Source organism: Ursus arctos, unplaced genomic scaffold, assembly GCF_023065955.2.
Source record: "Ursus arctos isolate Adak ecotype North America unplaced genomic scaffold, UrsArc2.0 scaffold_2, whole genome shotgun sequence".
NCBI classification, from domain to species: domain Eukaryota; kingdom Metazoa; phylum Chordata; class Mammalia; order Carnivora; family Ursidae; genus Ursus; species Ursus arctos.
The window spans coordinates 14,257,059-14,272,448 of NW_026622874.1; the positions used below are offsets into that span (position 1 = coordinate 14,257,059).

Consider the following 15,390-nt stretch of genomic DNA (forward strand, 5'->3'; position numbering starts at 1 on the left):
GCAGATCACACTGAGTAAATGAAATTAATTATACATCAAATCACATTCATGCTGACACCTCTATCACGAGTACCTAACAGTGATGCCTCTAAACTACCAGCTGTGTAGGTTACACCCCCAGTTGGTTAAAATATTCCAGTTACATATATGAAATCAAATACACCAGTCACTTGGAGAAATGGCTGGACTATGATGTCTCTTATTTAAGAATATTTTTTGAGTACTGTAGTGGATGCTGTGGCATATCACCCAGGTCCCTGCATTCAGAATTAAAGCACGCTCACTCTTCCCTTAGATTTGGGGAGTTTGGGCAGCAGCTGGCAGCTCTGTTATTTCCTGGGAACTGCCCTCCGCCAGTGAAAGCTGCCTTGCTTGACGTTATGCCTCCCTCAGAGAGCCAACCTGCATCCAAAGACTAGCAGATGAGCAATAAAGGTCCAGTTCCCTTGCCCCACGGTGGGAAGATTCTGAAGGGGTCATTCCAGCTCTAGGAGTTACCCAAGGTGTCTATGGGATCTAAGGTCTTTGTCATGACTGTTTTCCATCTCTACTCTTCCTTCTTGCCCATTCTCCCACCTTCATTCCCTCATAGGTGTGAGAATATCCCTGTACACGAATCCCTGTCTCACATAGATGTTTTCCGATGGAATCCTATTGAAGACAAGCACAGTGAGACAGGCACTGTAAGCTCCCCTTAAAGAAGATGGCCTGGCAGGCGAGGCAAAGGAGCAAAGGAGTAATTACGTATAGGGTGGTAGGCCTACAACGGAGCAACATATCCTGGGGAAGAGCTGGGATAACAGGGTGTAAATTCTAGCCACAGAAAATAGTGTACCCCTTGATAGTCTTCTGTTATAAAATGTAGATGTCCCTGTTCTCTCGTCACACTGATTTCGATGGCCAAGAAGGCTATCGTAATCCATTTGGGAGAGTAATAGAATGCAGGTCTAAGGAGAAAAGGCCAAAGGACTAGCTCAACAAGATCAAGGCTTGACGTTTACATGATTTCAGGGAGCTGGAGAATTTTTCTCCCTATTTCCTTGGACTATTTTTCCACTGGCTTAAGAGAGCCTAACTACTAAATTTCACCATGTTTTATCAAAAGATTTGCAGCAAGTAATTCATTAGTGCTTTTCGTAGTGACTGATTTGTAAACCTGGGATTAAGGCTTTTTCTGGGGATGATGCCTAACAATGATTTTGCAGAAATAATCAAAATGTGTAATCATGAATGTAAAGTTCATCTGTGTCTCAGTCTGCGATGACTAGATAAATTAGAATTTCAGCATGCCCCCATAATGGATGTATGTGGGGGATGACGGATGGGGAGTACAGTGTCAGGGATCAGGGGCTCCTCAACAGCAAGGACTAAGTGATGTTTAAACCCATCCTCAAACGGTCTTAAATGGCTAAAATTAGTTTTAGTCTGGCTTCTCCCAGTCTCTGCTAGGCATGTTTTATGAACTCAGTCGCTAGGGTATTTTGGTGGTTAGGCAGCTGCTCGTTATAATCCCCTGCCTGCTCCAGACTAGGTAACGACAGATAGGTAGATGGTGATGATGGATGATGGATGATAGATACATAGATACATACATAGATACATAGATATGTAGATAGATACATAGATACATAGATAGAAGATAGATAGATAGATAGATAGATAGATAGATAGATAGATAGATGATAGATAAAATAAAAGCTGAAGTTAATTTTTAAAGCAGCCCCTGGGGAAGACCAAGCTGTCCCAGAGTCCTTTCTCTTTAGCCCACCCATATTGGGGGTTTCTCCAGTCAGGAACTTCCTATGGGGGAGAGAAGGACAGAAGAATTCGAGAGGCTGAAGTCCTCAGTCATTCAGAGAAGACGTGAAAGATGGTATCGGCCAGTGGTGTTTAGACTGCACCTTATCAGCCCTCAGAGAATCTCAAAGGTCCCTGGGGCACTTTGTCATCGTGGAGGGATTTTCTTAGGGTAGGGATTTCCCCAAGAGTCTCTGACAAGTTTCCCTCTCTGTAGTCGCCCAGAGCCTGCTGTCTCACTGTTCAAACGACCTGGATTTTGTTGATCATTGGATGTGTGATGCTACATGCATTAAACTGAAATGTGAATAATGATTTTTTTTTCTATCTTTTGTTTTCGGATGGAGATAAATTTGCTGCAACCTTCCAAACAAAATTTTCCAGTGTGCTGGGATGAATAAACTCTCAGTCCAACCTGTGATCATTCCTGTGACCAGTCTTTAAAATAAGTTTACTATTAATCAATCCTATTTGGGGAGTGACAGCACGGTGTATTAGAGGGGTGTATCCAACTACAAATACGTGACCTGGAGCAAGATACTTAGGGCCTCAGGTGTCTCTCAGTAAAGTGCGCGTTCTAGTGTCTGTATCACTGCAGCTCTTATGAAGAGGAAATGAATTATTTGTAAAACGCATGGCTTGTGAGCTTACCAAATGATGGCCATTCTTGTTATAGCTTTACCCACTAGAAATACTCACTACAAAAACCCACAATCCTTAAAGAAAAAAAAGGTTCATTTAATTTCTTGATGCCTAACTGTCTTTATATATAAAGCAGTAGTATAGGACTAGCTGAATTCTATGGTTTCTTTCAACCCAGACTTTCTATGATTTAGTTATAACTAACATAGGAAGGAAGCAGATAGAGAAACTATTACTTCTATATAGAACTTTAACAAGTATGTTTGATAGAAAATTAGGTGAATCAGAATACCACATTTCCTAGAATTTTCACTAATTAAAATGTGACCATGTTTTAAGCATTTCAGATTAAAAGGAGTAACAAGAATATTAAAGATTTTTAAACATAAAATTCCATCTAAAATACCACAAATGTCATTAAAGCCCTTATCTGAAAAAATGGGATAGTAGTGCAATTAATTCTTCGAATTGTTTTGAGGATTCAAGTTTTAAATAAATGCAAATCATTAAGCACAACTGCCTGGCACGTAATAAGAGCAAAACAAGAGAAGCTCTTAGAATGAGCTGTTAGAGCAAAAACATTTCCAAACACTCCCGGATCTCTGCATGAATAGCTCCTCCATTTACTGATTAATTCATTCAACCAATACCTGTGGAACACACGTAACTTACAGGGCACTGGTCTTGTCACTGGGAATGGGGACACAATGGTGAAGAGAAAGTCCTTGCTCTCCTTGAAGTCAGCTCACTGCCATCTGCTTTGAGAACCCTTCTCTGACCACTCGGTCTGGTCACACCTCATCCAGCACACCACCCTGAAACCCCTGCAGGTCACAGAAGCAAAATAACCTTGGAAAATGGCCTTCGATCCTCTAGAAGCCTGGGTTCTAGTGCTGTGAGACCATGGGCAAGTCACAGCCTCTCCAACCATGTTCCTTGTCTGTAAAATAGGAAGGATGAGGTGCTCTCTGACAAAGCCACTTGTAGGGCTGTCCGGTGGCAAAAACACACAAATACACAAAGGTAGCTAGCATTCAGACCTTCTTCCTTACCACATTTTGCACATGCATTTGCCCAGCTGAGTCTCACAAAACTGACCCTTGGAAGTATAAAAGGGCACCGGTTATTTTCTCTCTGTTGTACTGATATGTACAGAGTTCTTCTGACTCTGGTAAGAATAGAGCAAGGAAAGAGAGAAGGGGGCAAGAGGAAGAGAGGGGCCAAGCAGCGTATTTGCTAGAGGCTACTCACTTTCATTACCTGCTGGGGCCCTCGCAGTCGCTCTCATCCCATTTTATAGATGAGGAAACCCGAGTCCAGAGAGTTTAAGGGACTGGCTTCCCCACAAAGATCCTACAGGTAAATGAACACGGCAGGGTCTTCGGCCAGTTCCTCCAACTTCAAACCCCACACTCTTCATTTTCACCATGCTGCTTCCAAGAAATGACCAAGGGCAAGAAATTTGGAAAAAGAGAAACATGCTCTAAGAAAAATTAAATTACTCAACCATTTTTAAATAAAGGAAAATTATCAACTCTCTTTTTTCCCAGATTTAACTGAACTCTGGGGGGAAATATATGTGGAGTAATATAAAGTTAGCTATGAGGAACAACTTCATAACAGGTACAGTGTTTTAGCCACTACTGAGGTTATGAAACGTACCTTTGGAATATGGTTTCAAGATGCGTTTAAACCCTGACATCGAACCTTTCCTCTTTCCAGGAGGATTTGAATGAGAGTCTGTTAAAGTTCCTGGTTGTGATCCTTTATCTTTATAAAACGGAACTAACTTTTTAAATTATAAAAGGATATGTTTTTACACATTTTTTAAAATTCAGAAGTGAATAATGTAGACAATAGGCCACAAACTCCCCTCCTAAGCTCCTTCCCCAGAGACAGTCATCATTACCAATTTGACCTAGTTGCCTTCCATGCTGTATTTGTTGATGCCTGTGTAAACTTTTGCCTGCTTGTAACCATTCACTACATACTGTTCCCTAACCACTCTTTTTCCACGCTATATGATAGACAATATCTCAAGTCAATTAAATAGACCTACCTTTTTCTTTTCAATTGCTACCTAGTGGCTATGCCATAATTATCACTTCCTTTTTCTTTGTTTAGGAATTTAATACAGTGATGTTTCAGAAGAAAGACATACTGCTCCACCAATTTCTTTTCACTGTCCTGTCCAGTTTGAATCGCCCACACAGTTTTAGCTGTTCCTACTATATAGGTGTGAAAACAGTCATTTCTCTGTTTCCCAGAAGCTTTGGTCACTTGGTCCACTAATTCTGTGCATGCAAGAAATATTGACAGGAAATAATTATTCATTTCTAGAACAAAAAGATCTTCAGGTAAAGGTTACAGAGTCTTCTGCATCATACAAAACTTGTGAAAAATAAAATCTTTACTGCGTGAGACTCAAAGTCAATATCCCATGGCCAGAGAAGTGACCGCAATCTCCAGCATGGCAGTACTTAAAATTCTTATAAACCAAGTAAAGGACTTTGGACTTTATCCTGGAGACAATGGGAGCTGGAGGGATGCGAATGCCTCCTTTCGCCGGTGGATAGCATGATCAGATCAATGATACAGGAAGATCCACTGGCTAAGGTAATTGTTTAAAATGGGGAAAATCCAGGGGTAAGGAGACCCAGTTGCTCATGAATGAAAAGTTCTTTTAAAGATATAAGTATTACACTTTATTAACACTTTACTTTTAAAGCTATTACTTTATTTACTTTATTAAGGTATTAAGTTTATTGGGGCAAATGGACTATAGGCCTTGATATCGTCACTGCTGACAGAAGTATAAATACAAACTCTGACCTTACCTTCTAAAATGTCCCTTGTCCTTGGTAAATTGCCAAAGAACCGACCTTAACTTCCAAGATGGCTTAATTATATGGCTCTCTCTCTCCAGAGGGGTATTTGAGTGTCTTCAGGACATGAAAGCTGCTCCCTCCAGAGCAAGAGAGAGGGCAAGGAGGAAGCCTCATGCCTTACGACCTAGTCTCAGAAGTCACTCGATGTCACATCTACCCCATGCCATTTCATTAGAAGTAAGTCATGCAGTCCATCCCACACTTCAGGGGACCTCCTCCTGAAGTACTTCTTTTTTTTTTTTTTTTTAAGATTTTATTTATTTATTTGACAGAGATAGAGACAGCCAGCGAGAGAGGGAACACAAGCAGGGGGAGTGGGAGAGGAAGAAGCAGGCTCATAGCGGAGGAGCCTGATGTGGGGCTGGATCCCATAACGCTGGGATCACGCCCTGAGCCGAAGGCAGACGCTTAACCGCTGTGCCACCCAGGCGCCCCTCTCCTGAAGTACTTCTGTACTGCACTAAGTGCCATCTCTTGAAGAGGGGAGTGTCAGAGAATTTGCAGGCATATTTTAAAACCACCACAGGAGTCTAGTTTCAAGTCCAGAGTGATAATCATGAGAGCCAGAGCCTGAGGGGACTGGGAGGCACAATTCACCAAGAACTGACAAAAACAAAAGGGAGTTCTTCAGACTTTCCCAGACCATAGAAGTGGGTGGTTTAGTTTATCTAGACATCTGCAAGTCAGGGAGGCCACAAGATATTTTAGTTACACTATGAACCTCCACATACTACCAACTGTGTTAATGAGGGCGTGAGATCTAGTTCTTTCCTGTTAGTCCTCAGAAGTTATGAGAACATCTCGAGTATTTCAGTATTTCCATGTATTCCAAATTTTAGTTCCACACAAGGAAATTTAGCACCTATATTAACATTCAAGGAGTGTGTTCTGCTCTTTCGGAGCAGGACTGGACATATTTAAGTTGGAGAATGTGAACCTTAGAACAAGTCAAGTACCCAGAAGCTTTTTTCTTTTTTTCTTTTTTTTTAAAAGATTTTATTTATTTATTTGACAGAGAGAGACAGCCAGCGAGAGAGGGAACACAAGCAGGGGGAGTGGGAGAGGAAGAAGCAGGCTCATAGCGGAGGAGCCTGATGTGGGGCTCGATCCCAGAACACCGGGATCACGCCCTGAGCCGAAGGCAGACGCTTAACGACTGAGCCACCCAGGCGCCCCCAGATGCTTTTTTCTGTTCAGGCTTCTGTGAAAGACATATGTAGCTCATGTGTGTTTGTGTGCTAGAAATTAGGCTGAGAAATTACGTTGTTTAACCAGTTTATTGAACTAGTCGGACACTATAGGGTACAGGCAGGAATAAGCTTTACTTTTTACCACCACTGCCCCCTTTGAAATCCTCTATAATTAATTCATTTACCCTCCCCTCAATGAAATCTCAAGCAGATCTCATAGTTTTTCCAATCACTCTCAAATGGTAAAATATTACTATATTTTATCTAAACTGTGTGTATCTTTCCATCTTAACATCTCATCTCTGAGTCTTAATGTCATCTTACAATCACAGTTGGAGGGTTTTTTTCCTTTTCTTAGTAGTATATAAAGTAGTGGAGCATCTTATCATCAATAGCATCTTAGAGTCAATGATGTTTAATATCTCTTTTTCCAGTATTCAAAAAATCTATTCAAGTGGCGCTTGGGTGGCTCAGTCCGTTAAGCCTCCGACTCTTGATTCCAGCTCACATCATGATCTCAGGGTCATGAGATAGAGCCTTGTGTTGGGCTCCGTGCTCCGCACAGAGTCTTCTTGAGGATTCTCTCTTTCCCTGTTCCTCTGCTCCTCCCCCCCTCAAAAAAATCTATTCAAGTATAGTAATCAAAATTCTATTCTCATCAAATTTAAAACTTCCTCCTTGGAGCTCTGGCCTACTTTAGGCTTGGAAGCCTATAATGAGGAAAGATGGGGTGGTTCGATTCATATCTACCTCTTATTCTGCCTTCTCCTTCACTCCCTAGCTGAGGCTTTGGGACCCTTCAGGGATTGGAATAAGGTGAGTGAAAAGAAGTCAGGGTACATAAAAGTATTATTTCACAATACAGTCATACTTCAGCAGAGATATCCTCTCAGTGAGGGATGTTCTAAATGTCAATTCTTTCTTTCTTGGAGTGGTTTTGTGGCTTTTTTCAGAGACAGGTTCCATCACTGGAAATCTCTTGCCTACAGTTCCTTTGACGTACGCTATGCCACCTCCAGCTGGCCACTTACAACTTCCTCTTTAGCCACTGGTTTCTTGTAGCCCCCCCTCCCACTGGGTCATTTCCCTTGTGTGGAGTCCCATTCAAAACAACCCAATAGGATTCCCTCCTGTGGGGCCTCCCAGGTTCATGGGAAGTTCAAGCATGCCTGTCACACCAGAGGACAGAAGTTGTGGTGGATTCCAGCAGAGCTACCTTCCCTTGCTCCACTACGAGTCAGTGGAGCTCAGGCCACTGACTCACCTTTAGACTGTGTGGTTGTGGGTCAGATGCTTGTCCCTGCCTCCCTCCAGTGTCAGGGAACACATGAAAACTCTCCAAACGGTTTTCTTGAAACATCCCTCGCTGGGTCCGAGCACACTCTCTTATTACCTGCCACTGGGAATGGTCAGTCATAAGCAACCTGACTCCTGTTTTAGGTTTCACTGTTGATTTTAAGGCAAACACACTCATACATAAAATGCTAAATAAATAAATAAAGTTTTACTAAATCAATTCATTCACTAGTTTTTCCCAAAAAAATGTTGAGAAATTGCTCACCTTAAAAAAAAAACCTTAACAGTAGGGGCATCTGGGTGGCCCAGTCAAGGTTGCGTGACTGACTCTTGGTTTCGGCTCAGGTCACGATCTAGGGGTCAAGAGATGGAGTCCTGCATGGGGCTCCCCGCTCAGCGGGGATTCTGCTTCTCTGCCTCTCCCTCTGCTCCTCCCCCCACTCGTGATCACTCTCTCTCTCTCTCCGAAATAAATTTAAAAATCTTTTTTAAAAAAACGTAACAGTAAGGTGAGATACAGTGACTCTCTACTTTATCCAGGTCAAATTATATACTGTTGATGTATTGAGGACAAAACATCACTAATGTAGTTATACTTGCTGAGACCGCATAACCCAAATCTAATCATGGGAAACAGCAAAGACTCCAAACACAGAATTCAAATCAAATCATCAGCTTTCATACTGACAAAGATAATCTGGGGAATTTAGAGGCCAAATACTAATACCTCCTAATACTTCACTCCTGAATTAAACAGACTTAACACCAGTCCGTTCCGGCTGTTACATGCATAAACCATCGGCCTCCTAGTTCAGGAGACAATGTCTCCCCCATTAAGCTTGCACAGAAGAAAAGGAGCCTAGAATACTTGCAGGGCTCAGGGGTAGGAGGAAAGAAACCCAAAGGGGCTGAAATACACATGCTCACAAGGTCCCCAGCAAGTATGAAGGTCAGCTTCGTAGGCAGAGCTACGCTTTCTAGGGGGGAATCTAGACCCCCCGGCACAACATCTTTGCTGGAATTCACTCTTTCCTCCAGTTAAACCTAGCTTTCTTTCAGGGCACAAGGCCTGAAAGTTAGCTCAATTTCAGCCCCCAGTCACTGGCAGAGAGAGGCAGCCTGTGCAGGTGGTAGCCCGAGATGCCGAATTCTCTGTCTCAACTCACTGAAGCTTTGATTAGGACAGATTGTAGGGTGGAAATTCCCTTCCTTTTCTACTGCAGAGTTGAAAATTCTATTTTGGTGGCCTGTGCAGGGATTCTGTGAAGAGAAAGTGGTTCCCTCTACATGAGAGATCTTAATATATTCGCCACCCATTATACAGGACCTTTTTATCTTTTCTTCTAGTTTATCATTTGCCTTCAATTTTTATGTGGTTTCCTAAGTACAGATATTTTGAATACTTAATATTTTAATAGAAAATTCAAAGACCCTAAAGAATTCATTAACAGCACAAGATAAAACCTTTTAAAATTTTTAGTTATTAGCAACTTATTTATTGGACAATTCAATTTTGTTTTCAACTATGTGCCTACTGTGCCCACTTTATTCAGAATTACTGAACATACATATACTGTATGTATATATATATATATATATATATGTATATATTAGGATTTTATTTATTTATTTGAGAGAGAGAGTGAGTGAGTGAGAGAGAGAACACAAGGAGGGGGAGTGGCAGAGGCAGAGGGAGAAGCAGGCTCCCCACTGAGCAGGGAGCCTGATGTGGGGCTGGATCCCAGGACCCAGAGATCATGACCTGAGCTGAAGGCAGACGCTTAACCGACTGAGCCACCCAGACGCCCCCATCAGATCTCATATACCTCTAATTTCGCCTCTCCTAAGCAGGAACATGTTACATGTGACAGCATATTTTTTCATCTCCCATGTATCAGTGCTACATCATAGCTCTTGCATTTTCTAAGGAGGTACGAGACTGATTTTCAAGAAATTATCCCACTGCTTTTGATCTTCTCTGGGTTTTTCTTTGTTTTAAAAGATACTCTCTTTAGATAATCTCTCCTATAATTCAGCACATTTTTACAGACTATCGATACTTCTCTTAAAAACTTACCAATTTTCATTAATCACGGAAAGTATATCTTTTCTCTTCACATATTACGCACACTTTTTAGTGTTGAAGCCAATCTCATCTCCTTATTCTGAAATGTCTGATCATTTAGGTCTAAGTCTATCTATTGTATGTAAATGGCAACATTTGGATTTTGCATTTAGGGGCCAGCCTAGGAATCTTGGTCTTATAATAGGGACATTTGAAGCATTAATACTAATCGCTCTAAGCAATATGCCCACTATGACTACTATCACCTTATATGCTTTCGATTTTTATACTTCCTGCTATTTCCCTTCTCTATAAGCCTATCTTTTGCTGCTTGTATTAGCTCGTTCTTCTTTTCTAGGGATTATTAGTCATACATCCTATTGACACTATTGTCATGTTTACATTATAGTAATTATAATAAATACAATTGAACCCATACTTCTAGATAAAAATCAATAATGATTTCTGCCTGTGAAATCTGACCTTTCCCCTGCCTGTCTTACAAGCTTTAACTGAGCTTTCTGACCCAAACGATTATCCTATTTTTTCTTACTTTTTGCATCTTCTCTTCTAGGAAATATTGTTTTACATTTTCATTGTGTTATAATCTTAATAACAACCCTAAAATTTATTGGCTTCTCTGTTTTCTGATTTTTGTTTTATACCATTCTTCCCATTCTTGAGCTCTTAATTGTGATTCATTGCTCAGCCTATTGGACCAAAGGAACACTTGCTAACCGTCTATCAGGCTGCATATCATTGCCTCTGCCCACACTACTTTCTCAGCTTTAATGCCTGCCATTTGACGATGTCCAGCTTCCTACTCTGTGTTCCTACAGCACATTCATTTTGCACTCTTCTGTTTTGGAACTTATTTCATTCTAGGCATGCACTACTTGAATTAAACTCCTTGAGAATATGAAAATTAGTAGTGGGAAACCTCACTAAAAGGAGTCAGGAGGTTTCAGCAGAGGGAGCTCTCATGCCCTATGCTCACAGTCAACTGCAGACCCAACAGGAAGAGCTGGACTTGACCTTGCACAGACTTGACCTTGCAGTGGATACTACTCTACTATTCCAGCCAGAAGAAGAGATGCTTTCCTCATCCCCCCACTCCACGCCTCACCCACCACCAACTCTCCCAACTCCCCACCCACAACAGCTCAGCCAATGAGAAGCCACCACACTTCGACTTTCAGTTTACTCCAATGGACTTTTAGTTCATAACAGCCTTCTCAAATTCTGCCTTTTCTCCTTAAGAAATCTTACCTCTCCTTCCTTCCCCAGACTTGCCTACGGTTTTACTGCAGTTTGTTCCAGATTGCAGTTCTCTTTCATTCCTGAATAAACCCATCTTTCTGAAAAATATTTTATTTATTTATTTGAGAGAGAGTGTGTGTGCACACACAAGAGCACAAGCGGGGGGGGGGGGGGGTGGACGGAATTATTTTTAAATCAACGCTAAATTTAATAACTAATAAAATTTTTCATTAACTCATAATTAATCATTAATTTGATAATCAGCACTTTATTTTTTAATTATTTATTTAAAAATTTTAAGTGTAGTTGACACACAGTGTTACATTAGTTTCAGGTGTCCAACATAGTGATTCAACAGCTCTCCGCATGTTCACCTCAAGTGTAGCCACCATCTGCCGCCATACAGAGCAATTACAATATCGTTGACTATATTCCCTGTGCTATGCCTTTTATTCCCATGACTTATTCACTCCGTGACTGGAAGACTGTGCCTCCCACTCCCCTTCACTCATTTTGCCCATTCCTTTCCCCCTGACACCCCCCCCCCCGGCAGCCATGAGTTTGTTCTTTTATTTTAGGTCTAAGCCTGCTTTTTGTTTGTTTAAGCATTTGTTTTGTTTTTTAGATTTCACATATGAGGAAAATCATATAGTATTTGTTTTATTCAGTCTGACTTATTCCACTTAGCATAATACCCTCTGGGTCGATCCATCTTGTCCCAAATAGCAAAGAACTCGTCCTTTTTCATGGCTGCATAATATTCCAGCATGTGTGGATGACAGGAAAAAAGGAATGAACAAAACCCAATTCCAAATCAGTCAAAGAGAACAAGACTGTAGCTTAGATTGGAACCGGCTGGAGGCTATTTCCCTAGTCACACTGAAGATCATTCCTTTCAGACATCCAGAGAAGAGGATTGGGAGTTTACATCAAAACTCATGAATGATCTTTATTGTTGTTATATTTATTCACTAAAGTACTACTAAATATATGTAAGTTCTTAAATTTCATACTGTGAATCCAATTTTTTTCAAACAAATCCTTTTTTTCTTTTTATAAAATGCCAATTTAATGGGCCTCTGCATGTATCGTTATTGTCATGGTTGATTCAGGCTGGTGTAAGAAAATACCACAGACCAGGTAGTTTATAAACAACAGAAATTTATTGCGCACAGTTCTGGAGACTGAAAGGAAAGTCCAATATCATGAGGCCAGCATGGTCAGGTGAGGGTCCTCTTTTGGATCACAGAATTATCCTGTATTCTGACATGGTGGAAGGGGCAACCTAGCTCTCTGGGACTACTTTTATAGGGGAACCAATCTCATTCATGAGGGCTCTGCTCTTGCCACCTAATCACCTCCCAAAGACCCTGTCTCCTTACTGCCATTACCTTGGGTATTAGGATTTTAACATGAGTTTTGGAGGGACCAAACATTGAGATCATAGAAGTTATGGACAGATATGTAGATGGACTAGAAACATCCTGTGTGTTAGAGCATTTGCATAGTGCATGCTTACATGCTTGCTTTTTTTTTTAAGTTAGTGAGATCATTACCCAAGTCGAAACCAAGAGTCAGACACTTAACCAACTGAGCCACCCAGGCACCCCTGGATTTGTGGTTACAATTTGCGTTTACCTGATAACTGATGATGTTGAGAACATTTTCATATTCTTATTGCCCATTTATATATCCTTTTTTGTGAAATACCTATTTAACTCAGTTTTAACCAATTTTTTATGGACTAATGTCTTACTGATTGAGCAGTTCTATCATATTCTGGATACATTCTAATATACGTAGCTTGTGTTCAAATTCTCTAAAAAGTGTTATTTTATAAATAGTTCTTAATTTTAATAAAGTCAAATTTATCCATTCTTTTTTTTTTTCTTTTATGGTTAATGCTTTCTGTGTTCTGTTCAGTGAATCTTTTCCTATTCCTAAGGTCATGAAGATTTTTTTCCCCATGTTTCTTTCCTAAAAGCCTTGTTTTATATTTCACCTTTAGGTCTATGATCCATCTAGAATGATAAAGATGGCCCAAATTCTTTGCTGAACTTCTCATTGAGAGGACAAGTCCAGATGCCACCCCTGTGAATCTGGACTAGCCTTAGTGACTTGCATGACCAATAGAATGTGGCATACATGTCATTCTGAGACTTCTGAGGCTAGTCATGAAAAGCCTTATAGCTTTCATCTTGGCCTTTTGGAACACTCAGGTAGATTTGAGCTGCCATTTTATAGGTCCAACTATTTGAGACCACCATGCTAGAGAAGACAAATATATGTTTTAATTAACAATCCCAGCTAAATTTCCAACCATTCCCACAAAGGGATCAGACAGGTGAGTAAAATCACTATGGACCCTCCAGACCTTCCCATCCACCAGGTGAATACCACCAATATCAACACCACAAAGAACAGAATTACCCAGATGAGTTCTACCCAGACTCCTGGCACACAAAATTGAGATGTAATAAAATGACTGTTGTTTTAAGTCACCACAGTTTGGGGTGTTTATTATGCAGCAATAGATAACAGAACATGATGTAGAGGGTCAAGTTGTGGGTTTTTTTCAATTGCATATTTAATGGATCCAGCACCATTTATGCAAAAGAGCATCATTTCTTCACGTCACTATAGTAGTACTCTTCCTAAATCAGGTGACTATATGAGGATCTGTTGCCAGACCCTATATTCTCCTCCATATGTCTGTTTGTCATTTTTTTTTAGTTACTATAGCATTATTAATAAGTCTCAATACCTAGCAGTTATAGTCTCTTAAATCTGGTCTTTGTCGAGATTGTTTTAACTATTCTTGGCATTTTTGCATTTCCATATGTGTTTTAGATTCAGCTTATCAGAATTTCTTTAAAATCTTACTAAAATTTGTTTTCAATTGCATTGAATCTATAAATCAATCTGGGCAGAATTGCCATTTTAACAATATTGAGTCCTCTAGTTCATGACCTTGCTATGTTTTTTCCATTTATTGGCCTATTTTAATTTTAATCAGGAATGTTATTTCTAGGTATTTGTTATTGTTGTTGCTTTTGTTGTTTGATGTTACTACAAATAGTATTTTTAAAGTTTTATTTGCTTTTTGTTACTAGCATATAAAATTTTAATTTACTTTTGTATATTGATATTATATCCATAAAGTTTGCTGAATTTATATGTTTTTAATACATAAATGGCAATTTTATCTATATATTCTTTTGAGACAGTGCAATCATATTTTCTGAGAAAAGGGGAGTTCTGTTTCTTCCTTTCTAATCCTTATACCTTTATTTCTCTTTGGTTGTCTTATTGCATGGCCAGGACCTCCAACCTCTCACAGATGCTGAAGCAGAATCCAATAGAAAGAGAGCTCGTGGAAGAGTTATGCCACCTCTGAAAACACGCCGAAGAGCCTTCCCATCCAGCCCCCACCACATCCTAGCTGTGTGACTTTGGATGAGTTACTTAACTGTCCTGTTCCTTAGCCTTCTCAGTTTTTCAGTAAAAATGGCAACGGTACCTGCCTTATGAAATTTGTCATGAAGCTTAAATGAGTACACATGAAACATGTGGAGAAATTCTGCCTCATAATAAACACACATTAACTTTTTTCATGAGTACTTTTTAAATGCTTGTGAAAATAACTTATGGAAAAAATAGAAACTCCTCAAATTGAATTAAGGGGTAGAAATTCTGGATGGATCACAAGAAAGAAAATTGAGAAAATTTCAAGAAACAGAAGGTGTTCCTGCAAATTCAAGATAGTAGTTATCTCTGGGAAGGGAGAAAAGGAAATGGATTGGCAAGCCATACAGGAGAAGTCTTCACCTTGTGGTGATATTTTATTTCTTAAGCATAAAGATGTAAATAAGACAATATATTAACAATTATTAAATCTGTATGGTAAGTATATGGGTATTTGTTATATGTACTGTTCTCTTTAGATAGATACATAGAGGTAGACAGACAGATATTATTTCATAACAATAGGCAGATAGTACACATTCTTTTCAAACACACATGGAACATTATGAAAAATTCATTACAGTCTGGGAACTAAAGAAAATCTCAATAAATTCAAAAAAATGGGTCACATACAAGCTACATCTACTGACTACAATATACTATAATTAGGATTCAAGAATAAAATTGTCAAAAAATAAACTGTATGACACGGAAGTTTAAAAATCTAATTCTAAGTAAGTCTTGGACAATTGGAAACTACAAGGTATCTAAACATAAGAGTTCTGCA

General features: G+C 39.8%; 1 long non-coding RNA gene across 1 annotated transcript in view; it reads left to right on the forward strand.

The window, feature by feature from the left end:
* The window catches only part of LOC123001584 (uncharacterized), a 218,432-nt gene extending 203,704 nt beyond the window's left edge, over positions 1–14,728 (forward strand). The window contains exon 4 of the long non-coding RNA XR_008960489.1: positions 14,460–14,728. This is a non-coding gene — a long non-coding RNA (uncharacterized LOC123001584). The remainder of the gene's footprint in view (positions 1–14,459) is intronic.
* The last annotated feature ends 662 nt before the right edge of the window (positions 14,729–15,390 follow it).